Source organism: Felis catus, chromosome F2 (assembly GCF_018350175.1).
Source record: "Felis catus isolate Fca126 chromosome F2, F.catus_Fca126_mat1.0, whole genome shotgun sequence".
NCBI lineage: Eukaryota > Metazoa > Chordata > Mammalia > Carnivora > Felidae > Felis > Felis catus.
In genome coordinates this window covers 64864825-64880098 of record NC_058385.1, presented here as the reverse complement: position 1 = coordinate 64880098, position 15274 = coordinate 64864825, and the positions used below count along the sequence as shown (strand labels likewise).

The following is a 15274-nucleotide window of genomic DNA, read 5'->3' as shown; positions in this document are numbered from 1 at the left end:
TTTGTCTGGCTCCAAAGCCATTGTACACGCTGCTGTCTCTCATGAAACAGCTAAGGCCCGACATTTCTCCATGGTACAAAAAGGAGGGCAGAGAATGCCTCACTTTAAAAAACTTGTTTTGAACCACAATACAGTTTTCCTTATTTCCCCTGTTTTTTTTTCCTGTCTCGTAAGAATGCAGATAATGCATTTCTTTGGAAAATGGACTACAACCTAGAGAATGTTCACTGATGGGAAATAGCAAAGATTAACTTTTAAAAAAGGTTATTGAAAAGATTGAGTAAAAAAATTCTATATGAAAGAGACATCGTGGGGAGCCTGGGTGACTCAGTCGGTTTAAGCATCCGACTTTTGCTCATCATGATCTCGTGGTTTGCCAGTCTGAGCCCCACATGGGGCTCTGTGCTGACAGCTCAGAGCCTGGAGGAAGCCTGCTTCGGATTCTGTGTCTCCCTCTCTTTCTGCCCCTCCCCCGCTCATGTTCTGTCTCTCTCTGTCCTTCAAAAATAAATAAACATTAAAAAAATTAAAGAAAAAAGAAAGAAAGAAAGAAATTAAAGAAAGAAAGAAAGAAAGAAAGAAGAAAAAAAGAAAGAAAGAAAGAAATTAAGAAAGAAAGAAAGAAAGAAAGAAAGAAAGAAAGAAAGAAAGAAAGAAAGAAAGAGACATGGCACTAACTGTGGCCCCTCCTTTGGTCCTGCCTGACTCCATCCTGGAGTTTTGGAGGCACTGAGATGTGCAGTTTCAGCATCACCTGGGAACCTGTTACAAGTATAGATCATGGGTCCCCCCTAACCATGCTAAATAAGAAACTCTGGAGGTGGGGTTCAGCAATCTATGTTTTAACCAGCTCTCTGGGTGATTGAGATGCCCACTGAGGTTTGAGGAGAATTGTAGTACTCAATTGTTTGAGTGATCTTTCTAAAATATATATCTATACTACCTCCCTGCTCAAAGTTTGTGTTTGGCTATCTAGTGCTTATAGAAAATTGTAAGCTCTTTAAGTGGCTTATCTTCTTTTTTATACACAAAACCCTCACGATAACCTCTTTGTGATTACAGAGCTACTTACAGGTCCTATGTCAATAGAAAGTCTAATCCTGTTTGGAATGCCATTCACTCTTGGATCTGTCAGCTAGAAAATTGTTTTCAACTTACATTGGAACATAAGCATTACTACCTCTATGAAGATTGCTCTGAATTCACTAAGCAAACAGTGCTACTAAGTGGCCTTGTTCCATATTTCCATCATATTCTTATTATTTTGGTAATTTTGCACATCCTCCTCCTCATTACTTGAGCTTTTTGAGGGTAGAGAGTATGCTTCATACATCATTATGTCACCAGAGCCTTGCACTCTCCTTAGCACATAGTAGGTGACCAACAAATAGTTGTTGCGTAAATCATTTGATAACTGAGCCAAAGCCAAATACAACACACTAAAAATTCTACAGGGCATTTATGGTAGTGGTGACACGAAGTGGCATCTAATACAGTTATTGAAGGCTTTATTGCCATCAAGTATTATGGAATCCTCTGTTTTCTTTAACATTCCCCATTCGTTTCTATTCCTACTTAAACAAACAAGAACACCTCCCCTTTTTAATAATATCTTGTGTTTGTTATTCACAGATAAAGGATTTGGTGACACCCATATAGAGAGCTTATTTCTCTGAAACTCACATATTTTCCCAAATATCAAATCTCTATTTTTTATGCCCCCAAGACCCGCCCCACATGATGTTCTGTTTTCTTGTAATCTACCACCAAAGCGGAATCTTGAGGCAATTTACATGAGGAAAGGGGAGGCAGGTACTGCCTGGATCAACGCTTCCTTTATCAGCTTTGAGTTTTAAACTCTCTACACTCTAAGCTACATGAGAAGAGTAACTTCATTTTTTTGTTTACTTCTCTGTCTTAGCAGAAGAGTGCTTAGCACATAGTATGTATCTAATAAATACTAAATGAATAAGTGAATAAATGTGATACTCTTGATCTGTTTAGCATGACAAAAGTAATAATTACTGGGCTTTGTTGAACAAGGAAGGATTTTCTAATACTTCAAATTTCTTTTGAATCTAGCAAAAGGCAGGCTCACTCACCACATTACAGTGCTAGGTATAGGCAGAAGTAGATTCTGAAAAATAGGAAATGGAGAGCCCAAAGCCCACTCTTTCTAATCCAAATAAATGGTGTCAAGTAGGAGAGGAAGAGAACAGAGGGCTTCAGGTGATGAGAAGTGACTCCCAAGCTCCCTTGTGCAGGCCAAAATCTGAGAAAGGCAAAGCAGTCGGCGGTGGGGAGAAGAGCTTTAGCTCAGCCTGTTTTTGGACATTGGAAACCCAGCTCCTGGAACGCTATTCTCTCCCAACCTGGAGTGGTGCACCAGGTAGGATGATTCACTGTGATTACATAAGGGGAGAATCTGAGCTTAAATATGTACAGGCACTCACCAGGGTTGGCCGATTTAGCAAATAAAAATACAGGGCACTGGGTTGCAGTGACTTTTGCATCAATGAATGAATTTTTGCCTGTTAGATTTGTTTGGGTTTGTTTGTTTGTTTTTGTATGAATGTCCTGTGCAATACTTGGGGGCAGGCTTGCACTAAAAAAGTTCAAGTTCATGTTCCACATGGCATTCAGTGTCTTAAATGGCAACTCTGTGGCTGCCATGTTTTTATGTATTCAGGGATTCCCTTGGGCTCCCCACCCCTCCCCCCCCAACCATGAGGACATGTAAAGGACATGTAACAGCTCTCTGAGGATCTTGCCAGACCATGTCACAGCATACTGAACGCCAAGGTGTGGCCAAGTTTCCAGGGAAGATTGATAAGTCCTGATCAAGGCAGAGAAGAAAAGACCCCAAGTTATGGCAGCCTCATTAGAAGAGAGAGACAGACTCCCTAGGAATGGCACCAGTTGCCCCTTGGTAGTGTCATCTGTCAGGACCAATAAAAACCCAAGAATCCAAAGAACTTGTGGTTGGATGGAAGTGTGCCCCTCAGATCTCAGCTCAACATAGAATTCTCTCGTTAGTTGTAGAGCGGGCAGTCAGCTGACAGTTTCCTTGGGACTTCAGAATCACTTGCCCTTTGAGACAAGAGCACTTTCTTCTGGGTAGCTCCTTGTAATGACCAAATGTAGCAGAGGTACCCGGGCCTGGCCATTTCTGCCCAGCATAAGACCCTCTAACAGTGAACTCTCCTCGAGAGTTTGCCGTTGGATTGGCAGGGACTCTGCCGTATCCACATGCAGTCTTCCCACCCAGTCCTGCTTCCTCCCCTCTTGCCTTTCACAGGTACCACATCTGCAGCCTGAAGGCTTTCCCTGTTCAGTCCTGTTTCCTCCTTCTTTTGGTTTCCACAGGCTTTGTCTCCAAATAAACCCCTTGAACTCCTGTTATTTCAGCATCTGCCTCCCAAAGGTTTCAACTAACACAACCGTGTTAAATATGGTGTAAATTACCCTCCCTTCCATAATCTCAGCTGTTTTCTTGAAGAGAAAGAGAGAAAGCACCAGAACTCTGATATATTGTGTATTACCTAAGCCACCCTAGCAGAAAAATAGTTTACATTTTTAAATCACAGTGAGAATACCCAGCTGCAATAAATCCACCTGGAATAAATTTCTCTCTCCAAGTCATCTACTTACTAAGATGTGCGTTCACAAACTAGCTATAGAGAAATAAAGAAGTCACTTTTTCTTTGCATGTTTGATTGCAACATGGAAGAATTTACAACCCTGCCCATCTACTTCCGGTGGAATCAGACTTTTCTGATTAATGACATAGGAAAACAGAGATTAGGGAGAGGTGGAAGAAGGAGATGGGTTACAGGGAGGAAAGAGAGGTGAGCTTCACAAACATTTGAAATTTCAATGTCAGTCTGTCAGGGGAGGATGTGTTTGAGTTTCGCCCTCTGACCCTTCATTAACTTCAATGCTAGCTTCCTATCTTGGGAAAACACTGGCCAGGTTAATTTCACGAACTCAGCCTTTACTTTGTTCTGGGCAAATGACCAAAAGTTATTTCCTAGCAAGTACCTGAAAAGTGGGAGATGGGGATGAACTTCCTGCCGGCCCTTGTGGTGTGAAGGCTTATCTTCCTCATTTACTAAATCTCACAGAAGCATAATGCCCTTCCAGGAACACTCTGCCGGAGCCAGGTTTCTATGCTCTCAGAAAGTATTAGGTTGCATCCCTCCCAGAACGAACGGGATTTATTGGAGAAAAATATACCAAAAATACTTTAGAACCTGAGTTCTTTAGCTTGCGTTTCAGAGGAATTCGTGAGTTCAGTCTAACCCGTCTTTGTTCCCAAAGGCTCTTAGAGTAATTTCCTGCCTATATTAAGTCCTGTCTAAATCTCAAGCATATGATAGAACTGTTTCAATACTCATATCTTCCTTGGTCACAATTGTCACAGATTTATCTCTCTCTTTGAATTATTACTGTATTTATTTTCTTATCATTTTTTTTCATTCACTATATACTTCCTCATAGTTTACAAGTAGTTTTTTCTATATAAATATCTGGTCTCACCAATTAAATATTAAAGTTGTTAAGTAAAAAGATCATATATTTTTCTTCTGTAGTAAACAGTACCTATTAAATGCTTCAAAAGTAGTTGTCAGGTAATTCTTTAAGTTCTCTCGGAACCAAAACAAGTTATTTCAGGAATATCACAGGCACAAATGATTAAATCAGGGTCAAATAATGGCATTTGAGGGGGTATATAAATATTTTCCCATTATGCTTTTATTCTTTGAATTAAAGAAGTTTAAAGCCATGAGAGACGATGGTAAATGGACTTGTGCCAACTTGGTTATGAAGAGCTACTTTGTCTCTGCTAGTGACCAACAATGAGGTTTGAGTTGAGTCAGAAATATCTACTCCACCTACAGCCTTGCTATTAGTTATAATGAAATGAGGTCTCAGTCTAAATTCTGCCATAAATACAAACAAAACACACGCAAAACAATGCTTAGAAAGCCAAAACAAAACTATTTACGCAACCTGTTCATTGGCTTGAGGAAGTCTTAACTCACTATCCTTTTAAATACTGTTTTCACAAATTGCAAGAAAAATTCACTTGAGGAAGACAGAGCAATATTCTAGAAGCAGACATAACAACATTCCAGAGCCAGGATTGTCACCATTACAGCTGAATCAAACAACCAGAATCCTCCAGAATCCAAGGCTGGACACAGTAATCTTTGGGGATTTAGATTAGGACATCTTTTCCAAGGGTGTAGGCTACAAACCCTCCTTGAGTTCTTTTTGTTCATGCATGTGTGGGAAGTATCTCCTAAATATTTTAGCCAATACACACACATTGAATATTTACATTTCCATAATAAGGACTCATTTTTAACATTAATCATTCTTGTCAACAATCTGCTATTTTCACCAATAAATGAGCCATTTCTGACATCCAGTATATTAATTATCAAAGTGGCAGTGATTGATCCAAATACAAGTAGCTAAACAAAGTCACCACTTCTGGAGGATAAACTTCCTGAGATCCAAATCCAGTTCTAGACTTTTCATCCCCAACCAGCACATTCATTGATGATCTCTGGATTAGGCATTCTTGATTAGGTACTAAAAGCATATGCGTTACAGGCTAAACTAAATGATATATATGTTCTCTCACATAGTATTTGTTGCCGTATTTAAACATAATTTATAAGGTTTATAGTCAAAACCTTAGGGAACATTTCTGCTAAGGCTTTTTTTTTTTTAACTGGGTTATCCAGAGTCTTGGTTTCAGCTCCCCATTCCCACCTGCTAGGGAGCCACTGTGTCTTTAAAACAATGCTACTTAAAAAAAATATTTAACTTTTCTTACCAGGCTTCCACATAAGATTTCATCTGAAGAATAGAAAGAGTTGTTGTAAAAAAAAATGTTGGAATGAATTAGTCTGTTACTCCTATCCTGCTCTTTCTCGATGATAAAAGTGCTACCAAGAGGGTATAGAGATAAAATTTGAGGTTTACTATGTAGTGGCAGAGATAGGCCCAGAAAAACATTTATAGTAGGAGATATGTTATATAAAAACCCAGAAGTTACACTACTATTTATTTATCCAAAGGATACAAAAATACTGATTCAAAGAGGCACATGCACCCCAATGTTTATAGCAGCACTATGAACAATAGCCAAATTATGGAAAAAGTACACATGTTCATTGAGTGATGAATAGATAAAGAGGATGTGGCATATATCTTACCATTTGCAACAACATGGATGGAACTAGATTCTATTATACTAAACGAAATAAGTCAGTTAGAGAAAGACAAATACCATATGATTTCAGTCATATGTGGAATTTAGGAAACAAAAGAGATCAACATAGGGGAAGGGAAGTAAAAATAAGATAAAAGCAGAGGGGAAGGCAAACCATAAGAGACCCTTAAATACAGAGAACAAACTGAGGATTGCTGGCAGGCAGGTGGGTGGGTGGATGGGCTAAATGAATGATGGGAATTAAGGAGGGCACTTGTTGGGATGAGCACTGGGTGTCATATGTAAGTGATGAATCACTTGGTTCTACTCCTAAAACCAATACTACACTGTGTGTTAACTAATTTGAATTTAAATAAATGAATTAAAAAAAGATCCTGTGACTTCAATCTGGAAAGAAGGTAGCCTGACGTTACATGTCCATGAGGAATTCAGATGTTACAGGTGTTAAATCAGTTCATTGTATGAATTAAAATTAAAGGCAGTGATTGAACAAAAAATATAAGAACTATGATGGTTAACCCACTGGAGTCTCTATTAGGACATGCTGTCTTCCACTTCCCATTGCGTTCTTCCATAAAGCTACAAAGGCTAAGAACAAACCTGACTGCATCTCAGTTATTAATTCCTTGAGTTAGTCCTCCTGCATATTTTGGTATAAGCAAAGCTATTCTGACAATATAAAAATAAAACAAACACAGGTAAAGTTATGGAGCTATTTGAATCACTCAAATAACTCATGTATTTCTACATTTCATTTTGAGTTTATCAGAGCTTTACCAAAGTATGTTCTTTTAGGAACATATTTTTAAATATAATATAGATTTCATTTTGAGTTTATCACAAGCTTTCTCAAAGTGTGTTCCTTTAGGAACATTTTTTTAAATAGATATTTTAAATAAATACATATTTTTAAATAAATATGTTCCTAAAGGAACATACTTTGAGAAAGCTTGTGATAAACTCAAATTAAATCTAGAAATAAAAAAGTTATTTGAGTGATCTGGAAAACAGTGTGGAGGTTCCTCAAAAAGTTAAAAATAGAACTACCCTATGACCCAGCAATAGCACTACTAGGAATTTATCTAAAGGATACAGGAGTGCTGATTCATAGGGGTGCATGTACCCCAATGTTTATAGCCGTACTATCAACAATAGCCAAATTATGGAAAAAGCCCAAATGTCCATTGACTGATAAACGGATAAAGAAGATGTGGTTTATATATACAATGGAATACTACTTGGCAATGAGAAAGAATGAAATCCTGCCATTTGCAGCAACATGGATGGAACTGGAGGGTATTATACTAAGTGAAATATGTCATTCAGAGTAAGACAGACATCATATGTTTTCACTCGTTTGTGGAACTTGAGAAACTTAACAGAAGACCATGGGGGAAGGGAAGGGAAAAAATAGTTTCAAACAGAGAGGAAGGCAAAACATAAGAGACACTTAAATACAGAGAACAAACTGAGGGTTGATGGGGGGGCAGGGGAGAGGGGAAAATGGGTGATGGGCATTGAGGAGGGCACTTGTTGGGATGAGCACTGGGTGTTGTATGTAAGGGATGAATCACAGGAATCTACCCCCGAAGCCAGGTGCACACTGTATACACTGTATGTTAGTTAACTTGACAATAAATTATATTAAAAATAACAAAAATATAAATAAAAAGTAAATAAAATATTTGCAACCTAAAAACAAACAAAAAAATTATGCTCCTAAAAAATTATTGTAATTGACTCCTTTACAAGGATTATAATATTTTTGTATGGCTGTGTGATGTTGGTACATTTTAGCAACCCTTAAATCAGCATATTTTAATGTTGCCAAATTGGATTTTAAAAGAGTACTTAGTGTAGATATTTTTGAGACCCCTAACACATAACTGACTGTATAGTTTTACATTTCCACCTCTGATGAAATGTATGCACAAGGGAGGCAGTGAAAGTAGGAAAGGTCAGGGGAATAGTGTGGATCTATCTCATCACCAAATTATATCCATGTCTTAAAAAGCCTTGTTCCAAAGTGGATTGGGTTTCCTCTGAGCTACAAAGAAAGAATAAACAAACAGAAATGCTTTTTTTTCAAAGAGAAGGAAAATAATTGCCAAGCTGGACGCATTTAATTGTAGCAAAATAACACAAATTAATTTACCTCAAGTTAAAAGCATATTTTACTGATTAAAAAAAACAATAAAACCTGGGAAACTGCCCAAAGTTTCCCTCCAAAGAAAGTATTCAACTGAAGTCTAAACTGTGCAAATACTCCCTGTCATTATCACCAGTTGGGAACCATGGACAATTCGTAATGCCAAAGTATGAGAAGCCATGTTAGCATCATACACCACCTATGTTGTTCCAAACTATTGAACAAATTCAAAAAGACCAATTTACAAAAATGTAGTACATACAGTGGTTATTTTTATTGCCATCTCTCCCTTTAGATATTTCTCTGAGCTCAAAGCTGCCATGTTTTTTGGATGTAGCCGAAGAGTTAAGGAACAGACAAGTCACAGCTCACCTTGTCAGAGATACATCTTTTGCTTCCCAAATCTTGGTTTACCAAACCATTGTCTCCTAGAAGTACAGTTGATTTGAATGGCTTTACCAACTTAAAAACATTTAATATAATTTCAGGGCCCTCAAAATCTGCTTTAGCTACTACTCTAGTCCAGTGGGGGAATATCTTATGTACCACTTTGCCCTCTTCTGTTAAGTTCCATCCCATCATTATGATAGTTAGTCCTTTATAAGAACAAATAAAGATTCTAACTCTCAATTCCCAGAGGTAAATATATGGGCCATACATCATGAAGCCTGCCTGTAGTTATAAATAAGAACATAAAGTCTACAAAACCCCAAACTCACCTGATTTTACTAAGCTGTCCACATAATTAAACTCAGATATTATTATTATTATTATTATTAATATTAATATTTACTAGGTTAGATAAACTATCCTACCTTTGGCTTCATGTAGTCCTCATTGACCTGGAATGAACAAAAAATAAATAAATTGTTCTGGTGACTTATATAAAAATATGACTTGTTAAATAAACCTTTTAATTTGTCTAAATCTTGACTTTTTTCTTTGTATGCTCTCTTTTGTGAAAAGATAATATAATATGCTTTTAGGACTTGAAAGTCTCCATCTTTTACAGAAAAAGACTCTGAAGATCAGAAAGGTTAAATGAATTATCTGAGGTTATACTCTTAATTAGTGGAACATCCAAGGTCAGGATTTAGGTCTGCTGATTCTCAGGCTAAGATACTTTCTATAAATCCAGATACTAAACTATACTTTATATTCCTAATTACTTCAATTTTCTATCTCATAAATACTCTCAAAGACATGACCACATTCAACAACAGTATTGCTACACAGAGGGAAAAAAATGTTTTCTTGTATACTAAAGATCTTTTATCCCCACAACTGAAATAATTGTCAAGCTAAAAACATGACCATGGCAGAATGGCAGAAGGAAAGACGAGCTAAAACCCGACTGCATCAGATTAGGTCTACAAAAGTGTAGAATGAGGCAAATGTGCATTTAATGAATAAAAATTGTTTTCTTATCCTCAAGTTCCAAGTTAACGTATTCTAATGACTGGAAGTGTGGGAATCTTGGGAGGGGATGGAATAGTGGAGAGAATGGACAGCTCATTTCCAAATTACATCCTCCTCTTGCGTGCAAATGAGTGACTCCAGTCAATAAAGAATAGCCATCTGCAGTCACTGCTTTGTACAATAAGGTCCCCCACCCCCTACAATGGAAATTGCAATGTCTATTTCAAGCATTTCATCCTTCTGTTTTGCTAAATTTTCCCTCCTATGTTTATATGGTTACTTAATGGATGGCAGGGTCTCTTCCAAGGACACATCCATAACCAGAGACATTCTAAGAGATATTGCTGACTGCATCTTAATCCTTCTTCTTTGGCCTAACAAAGGAAAGGAGACTAGGCAGGGCCCAACTTGCTTTTTAAAGTGTGGTTTCATAAAATTGGCCTTTCCATAACAATGTGAGCTGTTCATTCAGCCTATAAAAATGCCTCCTATTAGACAGCTGTTTTGTTTTTGCTGAGCTTTGGAATTGGGGGCATGGTATTTACACTGTGTCCTATTATAAGCTAAATAGGCTCACACCCTGGAAACAGTTACTGCTTAATGAAAATAATATGCTATAACCAAGATTATATTAACATCTGACAAGAAGACCTCCCTTGTACTAAAATGTGTCTGTTCTAATAAAAGTATATGCAGATTTAAAGCTATTTATCTGGTTTTACTCATGGGAAGTATGTATAGCATGACTTTTCTTTATATGTTTTATCTGAATTCAAAAGGAAAGCTTCTGATGATCTTTGAAAATGTTTCCTAGTTTGGTAAGATGCACAGTCCTGAGACTTTAGTAGCAGACAGACCCAAGAGGATCTGAGCTGTGCCATTAAGTTGCTATACCACCTTGTAAAAACCGCGTAACTTCCATAAGGTTCGATTTTCTCATTTTATAAGTGGAATAAATATACATAGCACATGGTATCCTCATGGAATTCCAAGACAATATCAAGTACCTAGTTCTATACTAGAAAAAGAGCAGGTATTCACTCTACATGGAATCATGGTTATCAGCATAGGCTTGGGAGTTAGTCTGAGTTCCTACCTTTGCTCCAGCACTTTCGTGGCTATGTCTTTGCTCTTGTAAATTTGGCATAATAATAATAGCCATTGGAATGATTTATTTAGAAAGATGAAATAAGATAATATACATGTGGCACTTAGCATAAAATCTGATAGATAATAAACATTCCATTCCTTAATTCAACAGGTATTTTCCAAGCACCAGATTTTTTTTTGTAGAGCTGAAGAGTCAACCATGAGACAAATGGTCATAAAACACAGCCTTGTGAGCTAAATTTTCCAGAAAGAAAATACAACAAACAAAATAAATAAGATCACTCTTATTTTTCTTAATGTGAAAAAAATGCCAAGGAGATTTACAAAGAGCCGGGAGATGAGAACAGGGTCGAAATTTTAGGTAGTTAGGAAGCGCTCACTAAAAAGATATAATCTGAGTAAAGACCTAAATGTTAACAGTTATTACTGTTACTATTATTTTTTCCTATCTTTCTTACTCAGTAATCTCTGATAGAATTGAATCAGAAATTAAACGAGAAAAAGGAAACCATTCAAGGTGGAAGGCATTTAATTTAGGAAATTAGGTGCTTACAAAAGCATTGAAAGATATGAAGAAGTGAAATTTAGGTGAAACTACTGTTTTCCTTCAAGAAATTAGGATGTTGAAATTGCTGGAGGCCACTGCCAATGATCTCATCTACCTGTGGCATTAAAATGGTAATTCTTAGGGGTTCTCATTAAAGCCACTGGTTAAACCTCATATTTGTCTATTACCAAAGCTGATGCACCTGCCTGTCTCTGGGGAAGGAGTTACATTAATTTATATTTATTTTCTGCCTTCAAAATCTCACATAAATGCATCTCATTAAAGGATTTAAACCAGAATACTGATGGTAATGGATTCTGGGAAATGAAATTCCTAGATTTCTAGCTTATGATAACAAAGGACGGCATACAATGGGGTCTGGGTAAGTATCTATCAAAAAGTAAGAAAAGGGAAGCCTGGATGGCTCAGTTGGTTAAGCATGTAACTCTTGATTTTGGCCAGGTCACTGATCTCGAGTTCGTGAGTTCAAGCCCTGCAACGGGCAGTGTGGAGTCTGCTTGGGATTCTCTCTCTCCCTTTCTCTCTGCCCCTTCCCACTCTCACTCTCTTTCTCTCTCAAAATAAATAAATAAACTTAAAAAAATAAAAGAAAAAAAAAGATGGAGAAGCAAGGCTATTTACTATATATCAGGTATGCTACATTCTTTATATTCATTTACTCCCCTGCAAAACTATTATTAGTGGTATGTTATCTCCCCCATCTCAGAGATGAAGAAACTGGAGCTTGGATCAATTCAGTATTTTCTCCGAAGTCACACACCAATTAAATTGCAGAGCTGTGATTTATTCCTCCTAAGATTCCAGAACCTTCCTTCTTAACCACTCTGCTCTTATTTACCTGTTTTTATCCCTGGAGAAAAGGATAGAGAGTGAGGCTAATTATGTAATGATCTAGAGAATATCATAACTGGCTTTATTTGTAACTGACCTTGTCGGAAAGGAGTGATGGAAATGGTAATTTAAAAGGGACAAGAGGTAGTTCTGAGGCAGAATTCCGTAAATATTGCTCAGGAGAAGAATGAAGAGATGAGCCAGAACATCTCGTAGTTCTATTTCCACAAATATTTTCAACCATTCTATTTTCAGGCAAGACCTCTTGTCCAGAGTAAGGTCTGCAGAGAATTAGAGTATAAGTTCTAGAAGGACTCTTAGAAAGCAATTTACCCCAGAGAGGGAAATGAGACCACCAAGACCATCAACATCGAGAGATTTGTTCAAATTTACACACAGGCAGACTTGGAGTAAAAAACTTTCTCTTCTAGACCATGTTTTAGTCTGTTGTTTTAATTATTTAATATCTATGATTTTTTGTGGGTCTGGTGGTTAAAACAGTTAAGTAGAAATCTTGTTTGCTATTCTTGGCTCATCTGCAAACTTGCTGGCAGCTATGTCATGTCTCATTCACTTCATCCAAGGTTTCCAGAAACTCCATGTTACCATATGTGGAATAGGAGTCTCATTAATCTTCATTCAAAGTATTAAAAGGATTGGACTGTGAGTTAATTTGTATAAAGTACTTTGAGATTTTTGGATAAAACCCATTGTATAAGTAAAGAAGGGGGACTATGTACCCTTTCTGAATCATCAACCAATATTTTGAAGAATGACAGATTCTAAATTCTATAAGGAATGCAAATGTTCCTCTTTGAAAACTTACAGCCAATTTTGGAACGATTTCAATATCCATGAAATTTCAAAAGTAATCATAAAGTGAGCTTGCCTCCAAAATCTTCCTGTGTAAAAGTAGAAGCATTTTTAAATTACTTCTGGGATATTTCTATCCTGAGGAAACAGCTGGCCATACTCTCCATTTAACTACACATTCCCACGCCATCTTTTGAAACTAAATACTTAAATTTACTTCAACCATATTGTATTAATATTTATTATTCAAAGAAGAAGAACAAATAACCACTGATTATTTTTTATTCTTTAAGAAGCACTATGTTCTTTATGATTTATACGTGGGACTCAATTTGTGTGTTTTGTTTTGTTTAACAGTCTTTGTCCATCAAATATATTTATTCTGTCAGAGTAAACTCCATGTTATTCACTGTACTTTAGAATTAAATATTTTATTTCAGTTAGAGGATACCACTTATCTCATCCCCAGTAGAAAGAAATAACTATTTATTCTCCTTTTTCTCCTATTCATAGGCCCAGAAACAAATTATTTTATACAATGTGAAATTTATCAAATGCCCATACTGAGAAGCACAGTAAAATTCTTAATTAACTAATCTGTTCCCCTCACCAGGCTGTATCATCAGAAATATCCAAAGAATTAAAATGACCTAATCTTTTTTGAGAGAGAGAGAGAGCGTGAGCGGGGTAGAGGGGCAGTGGGAGAGAGGGGTAGAGGGAGAGAGAGAAGGAGGGGGGAGAGAGAGAGACAGAGAGACAGAGAGAGAGAGAGAGACAGAGAGAGAGAGAGAGAGAGAGAGAAAATCCCAAATAGGCTCCACGCTCAGCGCAGAGCCCAGTGAGGAGCTTGATCCCACAACTCTGGGGTCATGACCTGAGCTGAAATCAAGAGTTGGACGCTCAACTGACAGAGTCACCCAGGTGCCCCCCAAATGACCTAATTTTTAAAAATAGTAACTGAAAAGAAGACAAGGATACTTTTGTTGTCAAGCACAAATGGCATTTGCCACCTTCTTTCCAAACAACTTAGAGTATTTAGCTTATCATAATTAAATCTGTCCAAAAAACACCTGTGAATCAACTGATGGAGATTCTATAGTGTATTGGGCTATTTGGTTCTCAACATCCTGCCATCCGGGTCCTATTTCCACCGTACCACTCAAACTGAGTTTGACAAAACTATCAACAGCCTCTTGAACACTAATGTCTTCTCGAAATGAACTTTTTCCTTGGAGTTTCTCTGGATTTTCTCCTAGGCCTTCAATTTATATATTCTCCTTGGGTGATTCCATATATTCCTTTTATATATTCCATGACTTCAGTCATGTTTATGTTTTGAACCATATGTTTATAGTCCAGATATCTGTGCTGAGTATCAGACCTTTATACTCAATTTCATATTAGGTATCTCCATTTGGATATCTGATCAAACTCTCAATACCTAACATTCCCAAAATTGAACTCATATTCCTACCCCCCACAAACTGTATTTTCATCTGTTTTCTGAATTTCAATGAGTGCCATCCATCAATCTTTCAGTTTCTTAAGCTATAACCCTCAGAGTCTTTATGAATGTCTTTTTCTCCTTTCCTCAACACCTACAATCAATTACCAAGTCCTCATGATTCTGCTTTTAATTCCTTTTTAAATAATCCATGATATATACTACCTCTGTTGTTTAGACCACAATCATCTCTTTTTTGGATTATTACAAAGGAATTCCAAGTGGACTTTCTGTGTTCAATTTTATCTTTCTCCAACTCATTTTTTATGCTGGACTAAAATTACATTATGGACATATTATTTTCTTCCCTCTCTCTTATACTCCTAGCATCTAGCTCTTTGCCAAGGCATATAATAGGAATTCATTAGTGTGTGATCGAAAATAGAAAGGAAGGGAGAAAGAAAGGAAAAGAAGAAAAAAATGACGATTAGAACTCATGTTTTTTTGTTTTTGTTTTTGTTTTAAAGACAAGCTATGTTCTTTCATCTTTAAAGTCCCCCCAAAAGAAAACAATTATTTCTGAAATGAGCAGAGCAAAGCTAAACTACGTATGAGACACCCAACAGTAGGGAGGGAAACAGGAAGGCGGGATTGCAAAGAAAAGGAAAATAAATTTTCCATTCCACCTCACTT

General features: G+C 37.0%; 1 protein-coding gene across 12 annotated transcripts in view; it reads right to left on the bottom strand.

Annotated features, from left to right (window-relative positions):
• The window catches only part of LOC111558559, a 471686-nt gene that overhangs the window by 54678 nt on the left and 401734 nt on the right, over positions 1-15274 (bottom strand). For 8 of the 12 annotated variants that reach the window (XR_006592166.1, XR_006592164.1, XR_006592170.1 and 5 more), the window contains one exon: positions 9212-9238. The gene's annotated coding sequence lies outside the window, so the exon portion shown is untranslated. Of the gene's footprint in view, positions 1-7880; positions 8825-9211; positions 9239-12421; positions 13781-15274 lie in introns of those variants that run through there. The other 4 variants (XR_006592167.1, XR_006592163.1, XR_006592165.1 and 1 more) reach the window with 2 other exon arrangements.